Consider the following 8,420-nt stretch of genomic DNA (forward strand, 5'->3'; position numbering starts at 1 on the left):
CTTACTTTTAGCAGATAAGCTTACTATGAATTTTTCATAATTTTCTAAAAATAGAAACTAAAGCATTTGAATTAAGTTCAAATTCCAAGTTTAAATTCAAACCTTAGACAAAACAGTGCCATAAATTCTTGAAAGATTTACTATGAATTACTCAATTACAGAACATCCCATGGTAATAAGATCTAAGCATGAAAACCTTAGTAATGGGCTTGAATAAATTTAAACCATTTTGAGCTTGATTTGCATAAGTTTAAATTAGTTCAAGCTAGAGTTCAATACTGTAAGTGAAATTTTCACATAAGCTCATTCATACACTAAACAGGCCACACACAAAAAATCACAAGCAATAGAGCTAGCATGCAAAAGTTACACATAAGATACCCTTCTGCTAAACTTTAAAATAGCTCAAAATGCATTTGGTTTCACATTAGACTTTAGTAACAAAAGTTGTAGAATTTACTTCAAGGATTCAAACAAAACTGGTTTGACATTTTTCTGAGTTTCCTACCAATTTCTACAAATTTCTAAATATCACTGATTTTGAATTGAGGGGAGGGACTGGAATCTTGCAGCCAGACCCTTAGAAAGATTTAGATCAAAGCAATTGGGTCCTTGGCTCATCGCGGGAGGAAGCCAAGAATTGCCGGCCAAATTTCGGCGATGGTGGTCACCGGTGGCGAGGGGGAACTTGCTAGGGAGGACCTGGGGGCTTGCGCGGGCTTACCTGGGGGTGATGTGATGGTCGGGGTTGACCGGAGGGGGTGGAACGGTGGTGAACCGAGGCGGCGGCAATAGAGCTCAACTATGGTGGCAGTGTTCCGACGTAGCGGCTCACCGGCGGTGGACCGGAGGTAGGGTAAAAGCTCCAGGGAAGTAAGGCAGTTCGATTGATCACCTCGACGAGAGCTAGGATGGCCGGAGGGGTGGGTTCCCATGGCAACCCGGGACGGCGGCGAGGGGATGAGCTCATTGGCGGAGGGGGATGCACTGCTCAAGGGCGGCGATGAAGGGGCTGGTGAGCTTCACGGGATCACAGCGAAGCTACTGGAGGGGCTATCGTAGATCGGAAGAGGCTGGGGCGAGCTGGCGATGGCGCGGTGGACGATGGCAGACGGCGAGCGCGGCGGTGGTCCAGTGGAGAAGAAGTCGAGAAAACAAACGACGGCCGTGCGAGCGGATATAAGTAGTTGAAATGAGTTCCTGGTCATGCTGTGGAACTAAGAAGAGGCACGACAAGTAGTAGCTGCTGCTGGCAGCCAACGACGGGCGTGGCGGCTGCGCGGAGCTCGGGCAGAGGCGGGGTGACGTGGAGTGCGCGGAAGAAGGCCAGAGGGGAGGAGCTAGGACGGCGGCTGACTTGGAGACGACACGTAGGTGCTGCCAGAAGCAGGAGATGGCACTGACAGGGCTGTAGCGGTGGTGAGTGGCGGCGGTCTGCGGCGGCAGAGAGGGGGTGCAGCTCGGGCGGACGGCAGAGCGTCGTGGCGTGCTTGGGGAGGGCTAGCAGGAGGGAGGTGAGGCGATGGGCGAGGTCAGGGGCGACGCGTGGAGCGGCGCTGGAGCAGGAGGTAGCCTCGGGCGGCGCGGCATGGCGACCTGCGGTGGCGCTACTGCGCGGCAGAGGAGGAACAGAGGAGGAAGAAGAGGGGGGGCACCAGGGGCTAAATTGTGAACTTTAAAACTCCAGGGACCTTACTGTAAATCAAAAATTCCCACTGATCTAAGGCTTAAATGAGAAAATGGTCAAAATAAAAGTTGTAGAAATTTTCAAACCCTTCAACTTTTATTTAGGGTTTAAAACCGAAAACTCAAAGGATGGAACTTTATTTAAAAACTTTGGACTCAACTCAAACTTCTCAAAGTTTTTGTCCTTAGTTAGGAAATTTTCATGTATTTTTGGACTTAATTGCAAGTTTTATGCACTGCAATGATGACTAACATTTTTACACTTTGACCCCTAGTGAAATTTAAGAGTTGCCTTTGTAATTCAAACATTTTACACAAAAGGACTCATATTTTTGAAATAATTACACACAAGTCCTTATTGCCACACATTCATCTAATTTCACTCAATCCAATACATACATTACACATTCCTTCCTAGTGTTTTAAAATTTTGACACCTAGGGTGTCACAACCTTCCCCCCAAAAAGTAATCTTGTCCTGAGATTACAGGAATGATACAACTTGGAAGATGGATACCTAAGGAGTTTTAAGAAAATCAGGGAAATTTTTCTGAAGATAGTCTTCAGTTTCCCAGGTGGCTTCTTCTGCAGTATGGTGGTCCCACAAGATCTTATACATTTTAATCTTCTTTCTTCTAGTGCTTCTCTCTTTGGTATCAAGAATTTGAAGGGATTGTTCGATATAAGATAGATCAGGCTCGATCTCGATGGCTTGTTGTTCAATGACTTCAGTAGGCACTTTGATGCATTTCTTGAGTTGGGATATATGAAAAAATCATCAATGGCAGCTAACTGAGTAGAAAGACGAAGTCTGTAAGCTACTGGGCCACAGGGTTCGGTGATTTCAAAAGGTCCGATGTATCGAGGTACTAATTTTCCCTTTAGGCCGAAACGTTGAACACCTTTAGTAGGAGATACCTGAAGATAGACATAATCTCCTACTTGGAATTGTAATGGTTTTCTTCTTTGGTCTATATAACTTTTCTATCTAGACTGGGTGGCCTTAAGATTGGCTTGGATATGCTTTACCTTATCTTCGGTTTCGGTAACTAAGTCTGGTATGAAGATTTGGCGTTCACCAGTCTCAGACCAACTCAAAGGAGTTCGACATCTTTGACCGTACAACGCCTCAAAGGGAGCCATTTGAAGACTGGACTGATAGCTGTTGTTATAAGAAAATTCGGCCAAGGCTAGATATTTGTCCCAGTTTGTACTATAGTGAATGATACAAGCTCGAGGCATGTCTTCAAGGATCTGATTAACTCACTCAGTCTGTCCATCAGTTTGTGGATGGTATGCAGAGCTTCGAATCAGTTTGGTTCCAAGAGAAGATTGCAATTGCTCCCAGAAACGTGCAATGAATTGTGCTCCTCGATTAAAAATAATTGTTTTAGGGACACCATGCAGTCGAATAATTTGATCAAGATAGACTTTGGCATACTTCTTAGCAGTATAAGTTGTATGCACAGGAAGAAAGTGGACAGTTTTGGTGAGTCTATCAATGATTACCCTGATGGAGTCATGCTTTTGAGATGTGTTGGGAAGACCAACGATGAAATCCATACTAATATCTTCCTACTTCCACGATGGAATAGGCAGGGGTTGGAGTGTGCCGGATACTTTTAAATGACTAGCTTTGACTCTCTGGCATGTATCACACTCGGATACATACTTAGCAATTTCTCTTTTCATCCTGGTCCACCAAAAGTTCCGCCTAAGATCTTGGTACATTTTAGTACTACCAGGATGAATAGAAAACTTGGACAGACGTGCTTCATCAAGGATTTGTTTACGAAGTTGATGATTCTTAGGTAGAACCAAATGATTGTTGAACCATAGAACTCCTTGATGATCAGTGTGGAAACATCTATATTTTGCTTCTCCCTGAGATAGTTATTTTCATCATGTAATTGCGACATGATGATTCTATCTTGAAAAGTAGATTCGATAGATATGAGATTCAGGCTACCTTGATGAATAATTTCTAGATTGAGTTTTCTCATCTGATTGCAAAGAGTTTCACTAAAAACTTCTATAGATAGGCAATGGCAATGTGCCTTGCAGCTAAGTGCATCCGCAACCACATTAGCCTTGCCGGGATGATAGTATACCTCAAGATCATAGTCCTTGATTAGTTCTAACCAACGCCTTTGCCTCATATTTAGGTCAGCTTGAGTAAAGATATATTTGAGGCTCTTATGGTTTGTGTAAATATTACACTTGGCGCCCATAAGATGATGTCTCTAAATTTTGAGAGCGTGAATAACAGCTACTAACTCAAGATCATGGGTTGGATAATTTTGTTCATCATTCCGGTGTGCTCTAGAAGCATAAGCAATAACCCAGTTGTTTTGCATAGGCACACAACCAAGTCCGGTTCCGGAAGCATCACAATAGACATCAAAAGGCTCGGTACAATCTGGCTGAGCTAATTCTTAATGTATGAAATGCTTCTTCGTACTTATCATCCCAATAGAATTTAACCTCCTTCTTGAGTAGCTCAGTCATTGGCTTGGCTATCTTGGAGAAATTGGGAATAAATCGACGATAATATCCTGCTAGTCCAAGGAAACTATGGATTTGATGAACTGAAGTTGGAGGCTTCCAATCCATAACTTCTTGAACTTTAGTGGGATCAACCGATATGCCTTCACTGGAGATAGTATGTCCCAAAAATTTCACACTATCACACTTGCATTTAGAGAATTTGGTGTAAAGGCGGTGATCACGTAGTTGTTGAAGAACGACACGTAAATGATCAGCATGATCTTCTTCAGTTTTAGAGTATATCAGAATATCGTCGATAAAAACCATGACAAATTTATAAAGCTTCGGCATGAAGACTGAATTCATAAGATACATGAAATATGCCGGTGCATTAGTGAGTCCAAAAGACATAACCAGATATTTATAAAGTCCATATCTGGTCGAGAAAGCCGTTTTTGGAATATCACTAGGCTTGATTTTGATTTGATGGTAACCAGAGCGTAGATCAATCTTAAAGAAAACTTTGGCTCCAGCTAATTGATCAAATAAGATGTCAATGCGGGGAAGAGGGTACTTATTTTTGATAGTGACCGCATTGAGTGGACGATAATCGACACATAGCCTTAAGCTATTATCCTTTTTCTTTACAAAGAGAGCAGGGCATCCCCAAGGTGAAGCACTTGGGCATATGAAACCTTTGTCAAGAAGATCTTGAAGTTGGATTTTTAGCTCGGCTAACTCATTAGGCGGCATTCGATATGGCCTTTTGGAAAAAGGAGCTGTGCCAGGTTGAAGCTCAATAATGAACTCGATATCCCGATCTGGTGGCATCCCAGGCAAATCGTCTGGAAAGACATCGGGATACTCACAGACTATAGAAATGTCTTTTAATTTGATATCTGCGGTTGCAAACACACAGAAGTTGAAGTGCTCTTGTTGGGGTAGATAAAGGGTAGTGGCTCCATCATATGGTGAATCAATCTCAATAACTCGGGAAGAGGTATCTAATAATACCTTATGTTTGATCATCCAATCCATCCCAAGTATGATATCCATACCTTCTAAAGGGAGTAAAACCAAATCAGTTTTCATTACCTTACTACCCAACTGTATTGACACACATCTAATCAGTTGATTGGAACCAATTTTTCCCCCAGGGGTACAGATCATGTACGACCCCTTGGCTTGACAAGAATCAAGTCCTACTCGGGCAACACATTTGTCACTAATGAAGCTATGAGTTGCACCGGAATCAAATAAGATAATAACGGATTTATAGTCGATAGAGAATGTACCCGTCATGATGGGGGCTCCTTCTGGGAGTTCTGAAAGGGTGGTAAAGTTAACTCGCCCTTGCCGGACTTGCATTACTCGCTTCTTTCCCTTGCCCTGATTGTGCTGATTAGAATTCTGCCCTTGAAGAGGCTTCTTGGGCCGAGGACAGTCTCTGATGAAGTGATCCGTACTCCCGCAATTGAAACAACGATAAGTGTTGTTTCTCCGCTGAAATTGTTGAGCATTTGGCCTTGTGTCAAACTGTTGTGGCTGTTGCAGAGGCACTGGAGGTCTATACCCTCCTTGCTGTTGGAGCGGGCGGAAAACGAATATGCCAGGTGGGGCATTCCGCTGCAGCGCTTTGATCTGTGTATTGGGAACAACACGATACCTCGGTGTCTGAGCACTCGAGGGTCCAGTAGCGGTCTTCCGTTTCTTCTCGGCATGATGTGCCGTGATGCAATCCTCCTGGGTTAAGGCCATATTAACCAACTCACTGAAATTATCAGCCTTAATAAGGTTCAAGAGTTCCTTGAGTTTGGTACTAAGGCCATGACGGAAACGATCCTGTTTCTTGGCATCACTGTCAGCGTGATAGCCTGCATACTGGCATAGATGATTAAAGGTCTGTGCATATTGCAGTACTGTACGGGTGCCTTGGGTGAGTGCTAGGAATTCATTCAACTTCCGCTCCATCAATCCTTCAGGAATATGGTGTGCCCTGAAGGCAGTCCGAAATTCCTCCCAGGAGATAACATGGCCATCGGGTTGCATGGCACAATGGTTATCCCACCAAATGCGGGCGGAACCACGAAGTTGCTGGGCGGCGAAGTGAGCTTTACTTGAGTTTGCACATGGTATAGTAAGAAGGACGAACTTTGATTCAATAGTATGGAGCCAGGCATCGGCATCAAGAGGTTCTTCAGCTTTACTAAAAAAATGGGGGCTGAGTACTGAGGAAATCCTGATAACTTGCCACTTGGGGGTTGAGGTCATCATGACCTCCTCGTGATTGCTGTCGATACTGGTTCTGTTGTGCTTGCATGAGCAGATTGAGAAGCTCAGTTTGTCGTGCCATAACCTCAGCTAGATTTGGGGGTGGTGGTGGTGGTTGTTGGGAACCGCTAGCCTAGTCTGGCCTGAAACCTTCAGGAGTTCCACGCATAGCGCCAACCATCTGAGAAACATGGAAGATATCCATTACAACTGATTATGCTTGCTTCCATTTTTAGAATATACCGCGCACAAAGGAACAGATAGAGATAGTACAACAGATTGATAGTTCGATAGATAACTGAACAGGAACTCAAGTTATAGATCATATCGGGTGGTCTGTGTATTACATTCTGATAATCTACCCATTACCAACCAACCTACTCCTGCCACATATAATACAACAAGTGGCCCTTAAGTCAAACTAGACTACACACTTCCTATATCACCATACTATACTAAACACATCTAAGATATCGATGACAAGGATGAATTAGAAGTCGTCGAGATTGCCCACAGAAGATTGACTGCTGGAAGAAGAATGATTGGGCTAAGGATTAGGTTCTGGATCTCCATGTTACGAATCTATCTCAGACACGCCTTCAATTTCCTCAGGTTCTTCTTCTGAATCTTCCTCTTCTTCTTCTAGCTCATTTGGCACAAGAGGAGGCATTTTCTATTCTTGGAGCATCTCAATATGTCCAAGGGCATCACCTAACTCTTGGTTCAAGTCATGGACTTGTTCCTGCAAGAAGTCAATTACGGTGTTGCGCTGGAGAATTTGAGCATCACCCTCCAAGATCTGCACCTCCAAATGTCCAATGGTAGTATTTCTCCCGACAATTCCGTGACCAAGCGAATGAATTTGGTCATCTTTCAGGGTAAGACTCCTATGAAAATCCTGGGCCAGATTCACCATATCGTCCATACATTTTTTCTTAAGTGACTGTAAATGATACTGAGCGTTCATATACGTGATCACTGTCTTGAGGGTCTCTTCAGCGAGAGTTCCAACTAAATGTCCAAAATGGTTTTTTCTGTAGTAACACCCTAAAAATTCAAACTACAAAACTTAAATAAAATGTTAGGTTTAAAGGAGCCATAGGGCATTTGATAAACAATTTTCCTTAATCATAAAAAGAAATATAGGGAACCATAGCTTTTGTGCATTTCATGCTCTTTGCATTGTTATTTTGGTTGTTTTCCATTTGAATTCAATTTTCATTTTTTCAAACTCAAAATCATTTATTTTGCTTTTCTCTCTTTTCCCTCTCTCTTCTCTCCTTTGGCCCCAGCCCAGCCGGCCATCTTCCCTCCTCTCCCTTCTCCTTCCCTCCTTTTTCCCCCTGGCAGCCCAGCCCATGGCCTCTTTTCCCTTTTCCCCTTTCCTCCCCTTCTCTCTTTCCCCTCCCGAGTGCAGCCCGCAGCCATCGCACGCGGCCCAAACCAGCCGCAACCTTCTTTCCTTCCCTCCTCTCCTTTCCTCCCCGCATGTAGCCCACCAGCGCGGCCCGGCTATTTTTCCCCTCGGTCCACCAGTCGCGCGCGCCCACTTCCCCCATCCCTCTCGCTCTCGCGCTGATAGGCGGGGCCCGCCTGTCAGGCCTTTCGTCCCACCCCCACACCGCACCGGACTCTAGCTCGAGTCCGGCTCGTCCCCGCACCGCCTCCGCCTCGGGCCCGCACGCCCAGGTACCTCCGCAGCCCCCTAAAAGAGCCGCCCAAACCCTAGGGGCTTTTCCCCAAGCCGCAGCCACCCCGCGCCCCTAAACCCTAGCCTCCGCGCCCTCCGCCGCCGCCATTGCCGCCCTCGCCTCGGGCCATCGCCGCGTCGCCGCTCCGCTACCGCCCGCAGTTGAAGGACCACCCCCGGAGCACCACGTGGTGCTGAGGACCCTCACCGGCCCCTTTTTCCCTCTCTCCCGCTTCTCCCGTGGCCGATCGGCGCGCACCGAGGATCCCCGCCGCCTCTCGCCCCTG

Source organism: Panicum hallii, chromosome 3, assembly GCF_002211085.1.
Source record: "Panicum hallii strain FIL2 chromosome 3, PHallii_v3.1, whole genome shotgun sequence".
Lineage (NCBI taxonomy): Eukaryota > Viridiplantae > Streptophyta > Magnoliopsida > Poales > Poaceae > Panicum > Panicum hallii.